The sequence below is a fragment of the Canis aureus genome, chromosome 28, assembly GCF_053574225.1.
Source record: "Canis aureus isolate CA01 chromosome 28, VMU_Caureus_v.1.0, whole genome shotgun sequence".
NCBI classification, from domain to species: Eukaryota; Metazoa; Chordata; class Mammalia; order Carnivora; family Canidae; genus Canis; species Canis aureus.
In genome coordinates, this window is record NC_135638.1 from 31,187,529 (window position 1) to 31,207,289 (window position 19,761).

At 36.1% G+C, this 19,761-nt stretch overlaps 1 protein-coding gene across 2 annotated transcripts in view; it reads left to right on the top strand.

The window, feature by feature from the left end:
- Positions 1-11,860, top strand: part of CA8 (carbonic anhydrase 8) — an 85,291-nt gene extending 73,431 nt beyond the window's left edge. For both annotated transcript variants that reach the window (XM_077876857.1, XM_077876858.1), the window contains exon 9: positions 10,839-11,860. The gene's annotated coding sequence lies outside the window, so the exon portion shown is untranslated. The remainder of the gene's footprint in view (positions 1-10,838) is intronic.
- The last annotated feature ends 7,901 nt before the right edge of the window (positions 11,861-19,761 follow it).

Sequence of the window (19,761 nt, forward strand, 5' to 3'; positions counted from 1 at the left end):
AGAATATCTACTTCAGATGTTTTTTCTTTACTTCTGTATAATGCAAAAAGGGAAAAAAAACTCCTTATGAAATAGTCTCTCTATAACGTATTAACTGAATTTGGAATGCCATTTTGATACTAAAATTTTTATGGCTTGCCATAAATAAGTATTTTTTTGTTAATGTAACTAATTATATTCCAAGATTTGTATTTCTCTTCTTTTGGCAGCGTGTGAGAATTCCTATAACTTTTATGCTGCAGAGAAACTCATCTCGTTTTTTACAGATGTGAATGTTCATTCTGATTTTGGTACAACTAATGATTCTCTAATGGTATCTTTTCTTTAAAGAATGATTATATTTAGTGGGTTCCAACAATAAAATCACTGTAATGAGGAATAAAAGATTGTAAATAAGAATAACAATGTTATTAATCATCTAAATTAGTCAGTTATGGCACATTCCTGTACCTGAAATATTTCCATAGGAAATAATGCTAAAATCCACATTTACTTATAATTAGACATAATACAAACCTTCTCTCATTATAATAGTTGCCCAAATCCCAATTCAACTTAATTTCATTGACTTTGATTTCTAGACTAAAAGCATTAAGCTTGAACTAGTGAAAAATGTATAATATGTGCATTCAATTAAGAAGTAATTAGATACTCAATCACCCTTACAACACACCAGGGATTAGAGAAGAAGAAAGAAAAATGTGACTCACTGTAGTGTATAAAAGTTTTGTTAATTGGTTTACTGCTAATTGAGATTGAGAAAGTGTCAAAGTATCATAACATAGGTTTACTACTGAACAACCTTAAAAGCTAAGTTTAATATTTTATGATACTCTGATGCAGAATAATGTAGAAATTACCAAGCTGTATGATTTATCTTAGAGTTCTGATTAAAGTTTATGTATTCATTCTAAGTTACACATAATAGTGAGTAGTGGGAAGAAAAAGAGTGAGTGCTTTGTTATAGTTTGGACACGATGCTGTATTTTATGTCATTTAATCCCCACAAGGATCCTGTGAGGCCTGTGTTTTGATTGACATGTTAGAGATAAACTGAGGCTGAGAGAAGTTGAGTAACATACTCAAGGTCATAGTAAAGTGCAGAGCAGGGATTCAGACCCAGGTAGGTTTCACTGCAAACCCGGAGCTCTTGTCACTACAACCACATTTCAAATAACAAAGGGCAGAAAGTCATGTAGTCCTTGTATATATTTGCCTCCTTATCTTTTTCAGATAATTTCCTGGAAATGAGATTTCTGGGAAGAAAGGACACATATGTTTTCATATTTGGCAACATATTGCTAAATACAGGGTTATGATAATAAGGGTTATGCTAATGATGGAGGCTGGCTGGATCCCTGAGGACCCAGAGTGGCTCCTGCAGGACCAGCCAACCTAGTTTTTGGCTTAGCGCAGGATAGAAATCAAACTCGAGCCAAGAAGAAGTGAGAGCAGAGTATATTGGAGAAAGATTAAGTGCAGATTCACACGGAGTATCTGGGAAACTGGAAAAGGAGAAGAGAGGAGAGTGAATCTCATCTTTGCTTGGGGCCTGGGGTTTTTACTGGGGATTGTGGTCCAGTGCACATGTCTTCCCCGGCATCCAGGAACAAAGATGAGTGTTCAGGTGTCCCCCTTTAGTCCTGAATGCCCTGGAACCAGGGCTCTTGGTGAATCAGTGGTCTTGGAAAACGTTCATGATGACCCTGCTTGGTCACTCCTAAGATGTTATCTATTGTGCTGGAAGACTCCAAAGAAATCCCTAACTCCTTGACCTCTGCAAGGGTAGCATACATTAACTGTGTAGTGGGCAGGGGGAAGTATAGGGCTTAGTAAGAATAAAAGCAGGACAAGAGAAAAAAAATGCAGGTTTTTTTTGGTCCCTTTATGTATATCTGTATGTATGCTTGCACCACTGATTAAATATTTTATAGAAGGTCTTTCTGCCATTTTTTTAAATCACTCATATACTTTCTACCTCCTCCTCATCTTTTTCTTCCTCAATTTCTTGAAATGTGTTCATCTCCATCTACCTCTTGAAATTGCTGTGGCAAGACTCACCTTTGATTTCTTTCTTTTTCTGTTCATTGTTCCCATGTTTCTTAATGATACACGTTCATGACAGAAACTTCAAACAATATAGAACAAAATAAAGAAGCAGCAGCGATTTCTCAAACCCTCCTGTCAGTGACAGCTGTCACGAGCTCTGGGGTGCATGTGGAGGCCCCATTGCATAGTGGGGATGTTTCAGGTTCCATTTTGACTCCACCAAATTAGTGTGTGATCTTGGAAAAGTTACTAATTTCTCTAAGTTATTTTTTTTCATCAATTAAAAGATGTCCATAAGTACCTCATAGTGTGATTGTGAAGGTAAAATGAGAGGATATAATGTGCTTAACATGTTTTTGGTCTACATTGTAAGTATTCAGTGAAAACTTAGTCTTTTTTTTTTTTGTCTTTTCGGTCTCTCTTTATACATTTATCTCCTATGGATATGTAGACATATAAAGTTCCCATAAGGAACTAAGGCTATTTTTCTTTTTCTTTTATTTTTTCTTAGAGATTTTATTTTATTTTTAAGTAATCTCTATACCCAGCATGGGGCTTGAACTTAGAACCCTGAGATCAAGAGTCACATGTTCTATCGACTGAGCCAGGCAGGCAGCCTGGAGAATCTGGTCATCGTCATCGTTGTTGTTGTTCCTAAGTAGGCCTACATCCAGTGCGGGGTTTGAACTCACAACCCTGAGATCAAGAGTTGCATGCCCTACCAATGGAGCCAGGCAGGTGCCCCAGGCTGTTTTTGTATCTGCTTACTAATGTATCTTTTTATGCCATTGAGTAGATCTATGCCATACTTATAAATGATTACCTTTTAAATAAGTTACCTTTAAGAATGTACCAAAATTTTACTGAGCTGTTCCTCTATTATTATACATTTAGGTTACTTACAGTATTTGATATCATCAATGCTACTGTGGTTGATTTATGAATCTATTTCCTTAAAATTCTTAGTAATGAGATTACTGCGTCAGAGAGTTTCAATTATAGTGTACGTGTGTGTGTGTATATATATAGTATATAGTATGTATATGTATATATGCAAATTGCTCTTCACAGGAGTTATGTCCATTTATGCTTCCACTAACCATAGTTCTCCTCACCTTCACCAACATAACCTCTTTTCACATTTTTCATCCATACCCGTCTGACTAAAAGGAAAAAAATATGTTGCAGCATTAAATCCCTTGACTACTTGGTTCTATTCCTGAAGTCCCTTTCCTGTTCCATGGGTCCACCTATTCATGACCCACAGTGTTGGTGACATTAGTGTATGTTTCAGCATTTGGTGGGTCAATATCCCTTACTAGTCCCTTCAGCAGAATTTTTCTCGCTATGCACACAATTAATTCTTCCAGATAAACTGGAGGATCATTCTATCAAAAGGATGGAAATAAAGAGTAAAAGAAAGAGGGGGTGCAAAAAAGAGAGTTCAAGAAAAGAAAAAAACCCTGCCAGAATATTTCATTTGGATTGCATTGAATATATAGTATTCAGTATTTAGTATTGAATATTTCTATCACGGACCAATGCATAGGTCAGTATTTATTAAAATTTTTATGTTCTTCTTTCATTGGATGGCTCTCTCTTATCACTAGACTTACTACGGGATGTGCATTTGGGCTCTAGAATCAGCCTTGGGTGGGGAGCACGGCAGCGCCACCTGTTCCACGACTTGGGCAAATTTATGATACTCTATCAGCCTCAGTGTCCTCATCTATGAAGTAAAGATACTAAGAGTAATACCTCCTAGAAATGTGCAGGTGAAATGAAATAAGGTAGATGGGCAGCATGTGCTTAGCAGAGGGTTAGCGTTCAACAAATGTGAACTATTACTATTATTATTTTTTCTTTTTTTTTTACTATTATTATTGCTACTGCTGTCATTATCAATATTGACTAGTGCTATTTTCCATTATATTTTTCTATGGGTTAATATTCCTTCATTGATCAAATAATTGCTTAGGTTTGTCTTTGGCTTTTTTTTTTAAAGACTTTATTTATTTATTTATTTATTTATTTATTTATTTATTTATTTATTTATTTATGAGAGAGAGAGAGAGAGAGAGAGAGAGGCAGAGACACAGGCAGAGGGAGAAGCAGGCTCCACGAGGGGAGCCCGACGTGGGACTCAATCCCAGGTCTCCAGGATCACACCCTGGGCTGAAGGTGGCGCCAAACCGCTGAGCCACCCAGGCTGCCCTTGTCCTTGGCTTTCTTATCTAACCTTTCACATAGTTTCCAGTAACATTTTAGCTGATTATTTTGAATTTCCTAAGCAGACCATGATCACATATGTAAATAATGACAATCTTCTCCTTTCTAATTTCAGTACTTATTGCACCATAGAGTAATTTCAGAATAATGTCGAAGAATCTGGCACCCTTTTCTTATTTCTGATATGCTTTGACTTCTCTTTCCAAATACAGTGGCATTTTCCTCACTCTCTTTTCTTTGAATCTTCAGATGCATTGGACATTCCTGACCTCTTCCTTTCTCTTCATCTTTTCTCTCTTTACTTTCCTTCCTCATGACCTGATGTTGTTATCAATGGGTATGTTGGGGGGGGGGGGGGAAGAAAAGGTGGCCATGCACCCTTTCTTGTCATAGAAGGACATTTATTTTTAACCTTCTGTTCTGTGTATGGTGTTATTCTAGGGGCTGTGTGAAAATATAAACATAATCAGACACAGACTCTCCCAGCCTAGAGTTGGGAGTAAATCAGGTACATGGCTAACTCCAAATTAAAGCAGCATGTGAAAACTTTCCCAAGAAGGTGTTCCTCTAATGTACAGGACAAAGAGACCATTCTGAAAGAGAATCCTCATGTCTGACATGTCCCTGTTTCTTTCTTTCTTCCTTCCTTCCTTCCTTCCTTCCTTCCTTCCTTCCTTCCTTCCTTCCTTTCTTTCTTTTTCTTTCTTTTCTTTCTTTCTTTCTTTCTTTCTTTCTTTCTTTCTTTCTTTCTTTCTTTCTTTCTTTCTTTCTTTCTCTTTCTTTCTTTCTTTCTTTTTTTTTTAAAGATTTATTTATTTATTTATTTATTTATTTATTTATTTATTTGAGAGAGGGAAGGAGAGCACAAGGGAGGGGAAGCAGAAGAAGAAGGAGCAGCAGGCTACCCACTGAACAGGGAGACTGATGCAGGGCTGGATCCCAGGATCTGGGATCATGACCGGAGTTGAAGGCAGACACCCAACCAACTAAGCCACCCAGGAACCCCCATATCCCTATTTCTTACAGGATTCTTTTTTTAAATATTTTATTTATTTATTCATGAGAGAGAGAGAGAGAGGCAGAGACGCAGGCAGAGGGAGAAGCAGGCTCCCTGTAGGGAGCCTGATGCAGGACTCGATCCCAGGACTCTGGGATCACACCCTCAGCTAAAGGCAGATGCTCAACCACTGAGCCACCCAGAGATCACCTCTTACAAGATTCTTATTTTGGAGATTTTATCCTGAGTTATCTTAGTTAGAGAGGGAAACTTTAATGGGTTGTCAGTGAGTTGAGCCAGACTCACTAGAACTTAGGTCAGCCCTGGGACCTGCTGTGGCCTCTGAGAAGTAGAGCATGTGTGCATACGTATCTTTTTATTATTTTATTATTTGTTATCATTTCTTTTAATTTTAAATGTTTGTTTATTTTTGATAGCTTTTCAGGAAATTCTCCCAGTAGTGATTTGATTTGCACTCATTCCCATTCCCAAGGGTCTCTTCACAGAAAGTAATTTAAGGTTCAGAAAAAGTCACATGTGAAAGATAGCATCTGTTACAATTATAATGAAATAGCAGATGATTTAGAGGACTGCGTAGGACATGGCCATACTTCAGGTTCTCATTATTAACAGTGATTATTGTATAATAGAACATTCTTTTTTAGAGTTAAGCTTTCTTATTGTGTATACACACACACACACACACACACACACACACACATAAATGGGTATTTGGAGGAAGTCCCAAAGGGGAGTGAGTCAGCCTGATTACCTTGGTATATTGCAAGTCTTATTTCTTTTCTGATTAAGTTTATATTCTGATTATCAAGTAATGCAGTTTATGGTAGAAGCTTGAGAAAGTCCACAAATGTATAAAAAGGAACTTTTGTATCAAATAATGATAATCCATTGAACATGGGCAATTAATTTTGTTTCTACCACAAATTGCATTGAAATAACAGGAAAGTTTTTTTTTTAAGTGCACAGACTTACAAGGAGAGAAGAAACAAAAGAGACAGTAGCAAAAACATTTTGGAAGCTGGAAGCAGATGGTTGTGAGGTAACAGATTTAGCAGATGTGAGGAATAAGCCTGTTTACGTGACAAAGTCAAAGTCTCAGGAATTGGTGGCAATGGATAATCTCTAGAAGTTGGAATGAGAGGAGGCTGAAATCATATGTAGTGGCTAAAAGCTGATGAGGAGAGAGTCTCCCTATTAGGGGACATAGGAGCAATGGAGTATCAAGATACCTCACTGAAAAATAAGGTAATTAAATAACATCCTTATATCTTATGTTCTCTCCTCCCCCACTTGGCCTTCAGGACCCTGGCAGAAAGGCCTCTACTCTTTAGACAGGGGCATGGAAGGGTCTTTCTGGAGAATCTGAGCAACTCCAGGGACTTCTTTAATGAAATGGCCCAGCTGGTGCATTCTATGGTGAAGGCAGGACAGATGAATAAGTGCCTGCTCTGTGCTTAGAGCCTCCACTCTGGTTTTGTTTGTTGTTGCTTTAATAGCGGCCATTCCCATTCTTTTTTTTTATTACTTTTTAAAATTTAAATTCAATTTTCCAGCATATAGTATAACACCCAGTGCTAATCCCATCAAGTGCCCTCCTAAGCAATTGCACTACTGGGTATTTACCCAAGGATACTGATGTGGTCATTCCCATTCTTAGGTACAGTCAGTTAAGGACATTTGAAGAAGGTGGATAACATGTAAGAGCCCAAAACAAACTGAAGAAGACAAGATATAAGAAATAAATATTTAGGAAAAGAAAAACATTAAAAAAAGTGATCATTAATATCTTTAGAGAGGTAAAGGAAGAAACAGCAACCATGAAATGAGAATTGGATGTTATGAAGAAAAGGAATATTCTAAAAAGCTTTTGGAAATCGAAAACATGATAGCAAAAATGAAAACTTTTATGGTAGGATCAGAAGGCAGAACTTAAATCTCAAAGTAGAGCAAAAAAAAAAAAAAAAAAAAAAACAGAGATTAAGAAAATTAAAGAAGCAGTCCAGAGGTCCATTATCTGAATAATAGGAAAACTCAGTATAGAGAACAGAGACAATGGAGGAGAGGTAGCAGCAACAAAATCATGTAAACATTTTCTCAGGACTCATGGACATACATTTACAGTTTGAAAAGACCTGTTGAATTTCCAGCACGGTTAATCAAAATACACCCGGTGTCACTGTGAAATTTCTAGACACTGAGGGAGGAATTACAGGGAGAAAAAAAAAATCAAAATCAAAGAACCTGGAATTTGAACTTCTAAATAAACATCAACACTGGAAGCTGAATGTCAAACATGAATTCTGAGGGAAAATTATACCTCACCTAGAGTTTTTTACCCAAACTTCAAGTAGTCATTTCTAAAATCAAGGTCATTGAAAATTATTTCCTAGGGAGTACTAGAAAATATACCTCACCAAAGTAGAGAGAACGGGTGGAGGATTCAAGAAACTGAGATCCAGCAAAGGAGATGCCTGAAATGACTGAGAAGTAGAGTTGTAGGAATAGAGGTTGTGAGTCCAGATGTGAGCAATGAGAAGGTTCTAGAACTTCCTCCAGAAAGATGAAATTGATAGACTGCATGATATGCCTTTAATGTCTTGAGAGTCAGATGGTTGGGAAGTAGTTTTGGATTGAATACATAGAAAACTATAGTGGAAAAAACCCAAGATAATTATTCACTCCAGAGAAAAAAAAAGTACAGAGAAAAAATGATACATTAGTACACACAATTCATCTCTGAATAATATTTACATTATCACAATAATAGAAATAATAGAAACTGATCCAGCCAAAATTCTATATAACCATATTGGAAAGTTAGAATGAAGGAAGGGTTTATATGCATGTAGGTGGTGTGTGTATGTGTGTAGGGTGTCTGACAGAAGGAAGAAGGGACTCCTCCTCATTCTCCATAGGGAAAGTCAACAATCCTAAAAATTGAATCACATTATTTAGCTCTATGGTGTTAATAAAATGATCAGTTAAAAGAGTTGAGGAAATAGGTGGCATAAGAGACAGGGGCCTGCTAGTTTTCATAAGAAACCTTTTAGAGCTCTTTAACCTATTATATGAATGTGTAATTTTGATACGGATTTTAAAAATTAAATAAAATTATATAATAAAGTTGCCACTGTCCTTTTGTTATATTTTTTAATGTATTTACATGCAAGTGCATACACACACATTTTTTGCAATGTTTGCTATGGTCAGATACTGCTTTGGACTTTGGGAACAGAGTGCAAATGAGATCAAATATAATTTCATCCCATAAAAACTTTCTCTGAAATTCTGAAAAGTAAATTTTGAACACATGCTATGGAAAATAATAGGCCATGGTGTAGTTCAATTTTCAGCTAGTAAAATGTTGTAAATCAGCTGAAATCCTCATTAGTAGCTCAGTTATGTGCCTGGGACTCACTGTTGTCATGTTTTATTTGTTGTCTCACTACAATCTCTATATGAACCCTATGAAGATTGTATCTGGTTCAGCTATCATCTGAAGCTCAGAAGGGGCAAGTAGGTTACCTAAAATCTGACAGAAAGTTTGTGGCAGCTGGGATTTGAACATCCATTTCTCTGATTCCAAATCCATATTCCAGGTTGTGATTGATTGAAATATTTCCCCAAGTAACTCAGTCTCTGCAGTGAACAAGGTCAAACATCCATTTTTGGGGGGAGCTAATAGAAAGATCATCCTCACAGTGCCTTATAGAGGAGAAAAAGTCCAGTAAGCATGGGACATTATTATCTTTACTTTCTTCTTAAGGGAGATTTTAGCAGAGTGAGTACTAAATTCACCAGGAGAGTCCACACTCTGATAGATTAGAATTCACTTGGCACCTGTTGAGAACCATTTACATCAGACCCTTAGAACCTCAGAATGAATGAGACACCAATGAGCATGTGCATCTGTTGCATTTTGGATGTACAGTGTTAAAATGCATTGGGCTAAGACTTGCATTTGTATGATTAGGGAGACTGCATATTAACTATCTTTTGTTTAATTGATGTTTGGAACCACGGTAGTTAAATTTTTAGAATGATTTCATATACTCTTAAAATGAAATTTCATTACTTTCATAAACTGGGAATATATGTGCCTGTAGACTAGCCTTTTCCAAATGTGTTCTGCAGAGCCAATAAGATAGCCATTAAGGTGTCTGTTAAGTCAAGAGCTGATTGTCAACAGAGTTGGGGATTCATAGATTTATTAGTCTCCTCTTGGAGATTTACAGTGCACATAAGCATGTCAAGACTCGGAGATGGTCTTGTATGGAAGAACCATATATTACTGTATTTGACCACGGTTTCCACAGATTTTTTAACATACTTTCATTTTTTTCCAACTGATTTTTAGTTATGCAGAACACATTTACAAAATGGGGGACTCCAGGTTATTTTTCTTTTGCAGAAAATGCTTACATCATGACCTTTAGGTTTATTTTAGCTTCAAAATGCTGTGGCCTCACAATTTTGGTCATCAGTTTCATGTGAGTCACCTTGAGTTACAATTTGCTTGGTTGTAATTGTCAAATATACACACAAAGTCCTATTTTTACCGTTAAAGTTCTGAGATTGTAAAGATTTGATTATGACTCAACTATCTTTGAAATGTAGTTTGGAAAAATATACCCCAGCATTACAAATACTTTCTAATAAATTGTTCCAGAAGTTGCCTGTATCTATATGTACACATGCATACATGGGCAGACACATGTATGTGTATGTGAAATATATCCACACACACACCACATGTGGCCATTTTTCAAGTACTCTGTTATGTCCCTCTTTATTCAGGAAAAGTCATTTAATTGCTTCAGTGAATATCCTTGCATATAAAATCTTTGTATGATGGATGGTTCTATCTGTATGATAAGCTTCTAGGAATATAATTTCAGGTCAGAGAATATATGCATCTGAATTTTAATAGGTATTTATTGTCCAAAGGATTGGACAGTTCCCATGCAGCAACTGTATGAAAGTTGGATTTGCCACTCCCATCGTTGGCAACATGAATAGACGTTCTTGAACTAAAATCTTAGCAGATTTTGTTTTCCTAAATGGGAAATGCACTATCTCAAAAAAGCTCATTGTTTCATGTATTATTTTGTATTTATTATTTATCCATGTATTTAGTAGGACTGCAAAGTTATTTGGGGGGGGGCAAGAAGAAGTCTGTGTGCAAGCAGTTACCATCTGTGATTAATACACATGAAATTAATGACAATAATTTAAAACTTAATTTTATCCTTAAACATGTTCCATACATTTTTTGTTCAGCTTAAGCATTGCCTTCAGTTGAAAACACTCAGTTCTGTGAAATTTTGCCCTAGTAGCTTCTGCCACAGAAATAAAATGATGGCAGAGTTTATGGAAAAAACGCAGAGATTACAAACTTGAGTGTGAAGATATTTTTGAAATTTCCACATTGTCTTATGAAATCTTTGGTTTTCACTGTCTCTTGTTGGACTGCAAGAAAGCCTTTTCAGTTGGCTATGAAGGGATGTCAGTAACATAATTGATTCATTCTCTTTGCCTCAAGGAGGAAGACAATGATTCCACAGTGCCCTTCGATGAGAAACGGAAACTTTTGAGCTGCAGCTTCAGTTTATCCTCAAAGCCTGCATTGTTTGTCTTCATCTAATCCAGCTTTGATGGACATCTGTGACAGTTGCCTGTACACTTGCTCTAATGAAATATTAGAAATGGCTGTACATTCAAAGGAAACCCAATATTCTATATCCACACCACTACTGCTAGGATTCAGATTTTGCACATACTGTTTATTGCTTATGTGTAGAAGAAATGAAACTGGTTTTCAGAGTTGTTATTAATATGAATATATATCATGTATTAATACTGAGACAGGAAAAATACATTCCCAGTGTTAGCGATCCTTCATTTCCTGTCTCCAAGAGAAAAATTCACTCATTTGGAGAATAATGTAATTCTTGATAATAAATAAGAGTTTTGATCAGGAACAGCATATGACTTGAAAATGGAATGTGAAAGATTAGTAAAAATCGTATCTCATGTTGTTTTTCAGCCCTCATACCACAATTAATGTCAGGCTGGTTATTATGCAAAAGAATTTGGGAGTTAATGCAAGAACAAAATCACTTTATATATTTCTCAAAGGATCAAACTGAATGTATGAATCTAATTGTATTTATTTGACATATTAGAAGCTCTGGTTTCTAGGAGTTTGAGAAAGGCATAAAAATTGGAGAAAAAATAAGTGGGTACAACATACCAGAAATGCTTTATTTTCCATGATAGTAACATAAATTGAATAGTAACCTATAATAATTTAGTGCTGTACATTTTGTAAGACCTTAAAATATTTTATTCTATGGAGTTTACTTTAGTATATTGAGACCTTGCTTTCTAAGATAACAATATCTTTAGTTTAATTAATTTTAAGTGCTACTGGCAAATGTAAGCATATGCTTAGAAGCAGTTAGATGTGACAGAATGAGATAATTTATGTAAAGCAGTAGAGTGGCACAAAGCAAGTACTTAATAAATGTTATTTGTTGTTATACTTATTGTTCTAAAACTAAAGACTTCGTAGTCCTAATTTGGAGGGATTTTGTGATGCAAAATGTTTTAAGTTAGAGATAACACAGGTACAATAAGTATGTGTTGTGAGATTTTACATGTGTTGGGTAGAGGCTGTAATAATGAAAGCATTAAACACAAATAAAAAGGACACCAAGTATCCCTGAAAATAGCAGCAAAGGAAGATCCTGGTAGAGCCTTGAGCAGGGAGAGAAAGGACTGGCATGGTAGCAGAGTGAGGAAAAGCAGGGGCTTGCAAAGGTTTGGGGTCTGCCCTTAGCCCAGGATCACGAGGGCAGCATTGGGCAGAGCCCCTGAGAAGCGGAGAGAAGCCCTGGATTCATCCTTTCCATAGTTTCTTGTATACAAAAATGAAGAAATGGCAAAGCATGGTTGCAAAAACTGAAGCATATTTAAAAACTTCTATCTCCCAAACTAAAGCATGCCACACACATGCAAACATGGGTTGTAGCTTTAGCCTCAGTTGTAGCTGACCTCCAAAGATGACCTCTGAAGATTTAATTTTCTTGTGGATGAGAAGCCAGTCAAAAGATGCCCTGGCATTCTTTTGGGAGAGCCTGTATTCGGTCCTTGAAAGCAGTATGCACCCCCGCCTCTGCTCTGATACAGTTGGTACTGAGCATCCAAGGGATCTTCTTGGACTTGATTTCTGGTGCTTCTTAGAGTCTCCAACCAGCTGTCCCTGAAAAACACAGAATAAACATAACAACTCAAAGTGACCGTTAGGGAGATACCTAGTTGCCCATATTCTCCCTTCCATTGTCTTTTAATTGAAGCAATCAATTTTATTTACCATGTATTTTTTGAGTCAAAAGACTGAAATGAACTACTTGATCCAGCTTGTGGCGTCTATTGGTGAGGTTGTGTGTGTGGAGATTTACTAAGCTTTAATCTAGGAAACACGTACCTCAGGCTCAGAATATGAATGCTGGTGAGAGTGATGCTTATGTAGGAATAAATCTGAAAGCGTAATTTGTAAATCAACACAAGTGCAAATAATTGGTCTCCAATCTATTCTGTTTTGATGGTGTCATGCGAAAGAATAGTGAAAGGTATGTCATGGGTCCTGAAATTGAGGAGGGAGCCTCCCGAGGCCAAAGTGTGTGTGTGTGTGTGTGTGTGTGTGTGTGTGTGTGTGTCTGTGTTGGGGGAAAGAGTTAACTAGGGATAAATGACACATTTCACGAATCTTGAAATGTAATTTAGGGTGGAATTGTTTACCTAACAGGAAAAAAAGCAACAAATTGAAGTGCTTTTCCACATAGCTTACACATCTAAAAGCGCCTCTAATTCATGGTAATTAATGTACCTGATGCTGTGTAAAGTAATACTGTCCTCAGAAGGTTTGTCAATTTAGATGATATGATCTTAAAAAAAAAAAAAAAAAAAAAGAGGATTTGAGACTTTTTTTTCCACTTGTTGGTCATTTGAGTGAAAGGCTTGCCAATAATTTCAATCCTTTCAAAGACTGACCAGCGTTTGATTTTCTTGGTTGTCTCTACTGTGTTTCTATTCTCTATTTCAATAAGTTCTTCTTTAATCTTTAATTTCCTTCCTGATTGCTTTGGGTTTGGTTTGTGATTTTTCTAGTATGTTAAGGTAGAAAATTAAGTTATTGGTTGGAGATTTTTTTTTTAATAAAGCCAGTTACAGTTGTAAAATTTTCTTTAAGCATTGCTTTCTGTTGCATCTTATAAGTTTTGTTAGCTATGTTTTTGCTTTCTTTTATCTCAAAGTATTTCCTAATTTGCCTTGTGATTTCTTGATTTAATGATTATTTAGGTTTGTGTTGGTTAATTCTCATATATTTATGAATTCCCAAATTGCTGTTATTGATCTGTAATTTCTCTCCATTGTGGTCAGAGAACTTACTCTGCATGTTTTCAATTCTTTTAAATCTGTTGAGGCTTGTCTTATGGGCTAGCATATGGTTTATCCTGGAATGTGTTCTATGTGCACTTGGCAAGAATGTGTAATATACTGCTGTTGGTGTGTTCTATAGATGTCTGTCAAGTCTAGTTGGTGTGTGATGTTCAAGTATTATATTTTGTTGATCTTCCTATTTCTATTATTGAAAATAGGATATTGATGGCTCCAGCTATTATTATTGAATTATCTACTTCTCCTTTCATTTGTCAACTTTTTCTTTAGGCATTTTGGACTCTGTTGTTAGGTGCATACATGTTTGTAATTTTTATATCTTTCTGAAGGACTTATCCTTTTATTATTATAAAATGTTTTTCTTTATCTCTAAAAACATTTTTTTCCTTTAAAAAGTACCTTGTAAGATATTAGTATAGCCATTGCAGTTTTCTTATGGTTGCTATTTGCATGATTTGTATTTTCCATTCTCATACTTTCAGTCTATTTGTATTTTTGAATTTAAAGTGTGTCTCCTGTAGACATTTAAAGTTGGATCTTGTTTTTTTCATGCAGCCTAACAAGCTCTGATATTTGATTGGATTGTTTAACCCATTTACGTTTAGTGTTATTGTTGATATAGTTAGATATGTGCCCACCATGCCATTTTACTTTTTGTTTCCTGTAGGTCTCATGTCTTTGTTGTTGTTCTAGCCCTCCTTAATGGTCTTTTTTCTCTTTTCTTTTTTTTTTTTTTTCATTAAGTGAATATTTTCCATTGTACTATTTCAATTGCCTTAATGATTTTTTTTCTTTTACTTTCTTTGGATTTTATTTTCTTAGTGCTTCCTCTAGAGCTTACCATATACATATTTTTAAGGTTTGCTTGTTTGTTTGTTTGTTAAAGAGTGTGAGCAGAGGGAGGGGCAGAAGAAGAGGGAGGTAAGAATCCCAAGCAGACTACATGCTGAACTCAGAGCCTGAAGCAGAACTCAATCCTACGACCCTGTGATCACAAACTGAGCCAAAGTCAGGAGTCTCATACTTAACCAACTGAGCCACTGAGGCACCCCATAGAGCTTACCATATACATGTAATTCATCAGAATCTGCTTTAGATTTATACTAACTTGATTACAGTGAGGTCAGAAATATCACCTCTATATTTCTCTATTCTCTCTCCTTTCCTTTTGTGCTACTATTGTTTTATATATTACATACATATATGCTACAAGCTGAACAACACATTGTTATGATCATCATTTTATAGAATTGTCTATTAAAGCAGTTAGGCAAAGGAAGGACAAGTAGAATTTCTTATTCATACAATTTCTTATATTAGCTTTCTTATTTATCATTTCTGGTTCTTTTAATTTGGCCTTGTGCGTTCATATTGCCATCTGTGTCATTTTCTTTCTTTTTTTTTAATTTTTATTTATTCATGAGAGTCACACAGAGAGAGGCAGAGATACAGGCAGAAGGAGAAGCAGGCTCCACGCAGAAAGCCTGATATGGGACTTGATCCCAGGACCCCAGGATCATGATCTGAGCCAAAGGCAGACGCTCAATCCCTGAGCCACCCAGGGACCCCATGTGTCATTTTCTTACTTTGTCTTCAGCTATGTTATTGTCAAATGTAATACGGTTTTATACAATTGCTTTTCAAATAAGAGACACAAGAAATATGCACTTACACTGTCTTTTATAGTTACCTAATTACTTTTACCAGTGGTCTTTGGTTTTTGGTGTGGATTCATATTACTGTCTGGGGTCACTGTGTTTCACACTGAAGAATTTTATGTAAGGCAAGCCTACTAGCAACAAATTCTTTTTGCTTATGTAGGAATGTATTTATTTTACCTTTGTGTAAAATATAGTTTGCTGTAAATAAGATTCTTGATTGACAATTTTTTTTTCCTTTAGAACTTTGAATATGATATCTCTGCCTTTTGGCCTCCACTGTTTCCATTGTTTCTCATGAGATGTCAGCCATTAAATTTAATGGGGTTCCCTTCTATATGAAAAGTCATTTTTATGTTGCTACTGTCAAATTATTCTTTTTTTTGCCTTTCCTGTTACCTGCCCTCTCCTCCTACCCATCTTTCTTTCTTTCTTTCTTTCTTTCTTTCTTTCTTTCTTTCTTTCTTTCTCTCTCTTTCTTTCTTTCTTTCTTTCTTTCTTTCTTTCTTTCTTTCCTTCCTTCCTTCCTTCCTTCTTTCTTCTTTCTTTCTTTCTTTCTTTCTTTCTTTCTTTCTTTCTTTCTTTCTTCTTTCTTCTTTTCTTTCTTTCTTTCTTTTTTTTTTTCTTTCTTTCTTCGTGAGACACACAGAGAGAGGCAGAGACATAGGCAGAGGGAGAAGCAGACTCCCTGTGGGGAACCCAATGCGGGACTTGATCTCCGGACCCCAGGATCCCAACCATGTACCCCTACGTATTATTCTTATTATGATGTGTCTGAGTGTAGATCTGTCTGTGTTTATCTTACTTAGAGTTTGTTGTGCTTCTTAGGTATGTAGATTAGTATTTAATCACATTTGGATGTTTTTGTTCATTGCTTCTTTAATTTTTTTTTCTGTGTCTCTCCCTTCTCTTTCTCTAATACTCCCATTCTATAAATGTTAGTGCACTTGATAGTGTCCCATATTTCTCTGATCCTATGTTCACTTTCTCCCCTTTCCATCCATTCCATCCCCTGTTTGTTTTTGTTGTTTGCTTTGTTTATTTGTTTAATGACTTGACTGGACTATTTTTTTTTTTTATCACATCTATTACTCCATGCACTGTGAAGCCTATGATGTGGCTCCTCAGAGAACCGCAACTCTGGGCATATGTACAGTGATCCTGGGATGACAGTGATGTAACAGGACTCTCTCTTGTGGTCTCTTTCCTTGATCTCTCCAGTAAGCTCTTTGCCTCACAAACACACCTAGCTGTTAGGTCCACTAATTCCTAGTTGACTTCATTGTTTTTGACAATGCCCTGGGATATAAGTTTCTTTACATCTGGTTCAATTAAATTTGGAATGGTTTTGAGTCAGCTTTGAGATTTGTTCCCATCCTAGGAGGGTTCTTGGCTGTCACTTTCCATGGTTCTCTCTGATAAACTAGCTAGTGATTGAACTTGTAATCCTCATACAATTAATAGTCTCCTCTTAATTACTTGCCATCAGAATCTCCATTGTTTTCTAGACAGCTTTAGGCTTGAACTTCCCCAGACTCTGTTACTAATCAAGTTAGTTCTTTGAGAGAAAGTTTTGGTGCTCTTTGCTCTTACCAACTGCCTCTTGCCCTAGGCAAAATCTTTAAGTTTCAGCTCTTGAGCTGTGGGTGGGTCAGTGGCTTGCTTCTGGAGTGACACTCCTGCTTTGCAAATAGGGCTCTGGGTAGGGGCAGTAGCCTCTGATCTTTGTGGCTTGCCTCTCCCAGAATGGAACTGCCAGTGTATGTGTGAGCTGAGACAAAGATGACAAAGGCTGCAGGATTCTCACTTTGCTCTACTTGGCGTAGAACCTCTGCTCTGTTAGTGGGGGCTGTAGAAGAAAGGGGCCTGTGAGCCCTTGGCTGGAGTCTTCAAGGGCTTAGCCTCTGCAACTTTTTTGGTGTTCCTTGATTGGGAATTGAGAGGGAGCCCCATCTTCCTGCTCATCTCCACCATGAGTGGAAATTTAATCATGCTAAGCCTGGTGTAAGGGAAGGGAAGGAATGGGTTTATGGCTCAAATTCCAAATATTCTTACTGTTCTTACTGAGATGTAGATTTTCTTGATTAAATGCTTCTTTTTTTGCTGTATGTCCTTAGAAAATTTTTGAGACTTTTAATTTCTTTCTCTTTTTTTTTCTTTTCTTTTTTCCCCCCCAATTCTATCAGTTATGGTTGTTTTGCTGGAGAGCAGGTCTGTGGAGCTCCTCATGTTGTCATTCTGTATATAATTTTCTCTCACTTAAGATAGTGTATTGCTTGAAATGTCTGGCTATCAGTTCCCTTTTGGAATTTTCACTTGAGGGAGCATATTTTTCAGAATTTTGTGTCAAATATCATCATTGTGATTGAGGGTCGACTTGTGGTTTTTGGTAAAATTTCTTAAAATGAAATGATGGACATAATATTGGTCATTAACTTATTGAGTTAATTACTCTGAGATTTTCTTTCTCCATTTATCCGACTAATTAAAAGCAGGTAACTAGCATGTGCTGATGATTTTCAAGTTTTAACTCTACAAACTTAATCCTAGGGTGGATGTGCATAGATTCCTGATAAATCTCATTTTCCTTAGAATCTATTCTTCTTTTAGAACATAACTAATATAGCAAATACTTCTATGATAAAAAGCAGCCTATAATTAATTAAATTTAATTAATAGTATATAGAATGTTATGAAAAGATGAGGTATTGTACACCAATGATGTAATGCGACCCCTAAGGATATGCACTCGGAAACATTCTTTCCTTCTTTTCTATGTTCCCTTCCTTTGTTTAGAGTTGTTTCCGGTGTTACTTTTGTGTGAAAGTCTTAACTGGCACTCACTGAGGTAGTGAGGTGGTGAAACATGACCCTTCAGACATTTTTGAGAAAGATAAAAACAACGCAGAATAAAGGATTTTAATTGGAAATTTTGTGTTGTATCAGGCTTAGATTGTGTTTTATTAAAGCATACTAGAAGTTTTCTACTTCATGTTGTACAGGAATGCCCATTTGGAAATGACATTATCGAGTTTTAAGAAACTTTTCAGTTTCTGAAACTAAATGAATCTGTATAAAACTGCCTTATAAGCCTTTGTCCTCCCTCCTTCCACTGGAACACTATAGTTTTAATAAGTGAATAGAACTTAAGAAATTTCTCAGCTACTCCAAAGACCTAATATGCTTGTTTTACTGCCTTTGGGCCTGATTCATTTCCAGAATAACTCTACTGCATAATTCCTTTGATAAACTTTAATTGCTTTCAAATTATATTGGAATTCAGTCAGCCTCAATAGGAATTTTCCTGTGAAATTGTATTAGAATCTGGCCCAAAGGGATTTTCTTAAAATGCAGATTAAAGTCTATACATTGCATGAAAAACATGTTATCTTTTATAACATAAAGATGCTTCTTTATGGCATAAAGGAGAACTACAGTATTATTGTAGCACAAGACAGAGATGAAAATTGATCCCTTCAAATTTTAGTCATATTAAATAAATTTCCTTATGAATACTTTTTTGAATGAATCTCATTTGAATGAAATGGTCTTAGTACAAAAAAACTCCTATAATATACGTGATTTCTTCTGCTTTTTTCTATTCATACTTAGAAATTATTTTCATATGAAATAGTTACAAATATTCAATAAATACATTTGAAGCACTTAAAATAATTCACATGCAAGTCTACTGAAGGGTTTTATGATGGCTTTGTGGCCTCTGGTCTTAGGCTCAATAGTCAAGATGACCAAGCTCAGCCTTCACCCATAACCAGAAATGTAAGGCAGTCTGGAAAAAGCAGAGACCAGGTCAAAGAAACCTATAATTCCAGAGGTTTTTATTTTCTAAGTCCCCACAAAGGAAATGTAACTATAGTTCTTCTTGTGAGTAGATTGGTCTTCCCAGGAAGAGAAATTAATACTTCAGAGCACCAAGGAGGTGATTTTCTCATTTATGGAAGTGTGAGAAAATGTCCTAAGTGGTACTGTCTTGTGTGAGACAAGTAGCAGGTGAGCAGTTAGCTCCAGGAATGGTACATCACACATAGGTTAGGACCATTATTACTACTAGTCCTTGAACAAAACCACATATTTGAGAGTATTTTATGAAATTGATTACTCCTATTATATTTCTCACTGCAGGTCTGACCCTTGGGTTCCAGTCTTGCATCCCTCTGTTCTCAGAGCCTCCTTGAGACTATAGGATACATAGTTGCTAACTTATACATCTTTGGCAGGATGATACATATTTTCAGTACTATTTTTGGAGAAGTTTTCTTTCTTCTGGGTTATTGACAATTGGTCTGTATTTTTATATTCTCGTACATTTGTATTAAATGTATC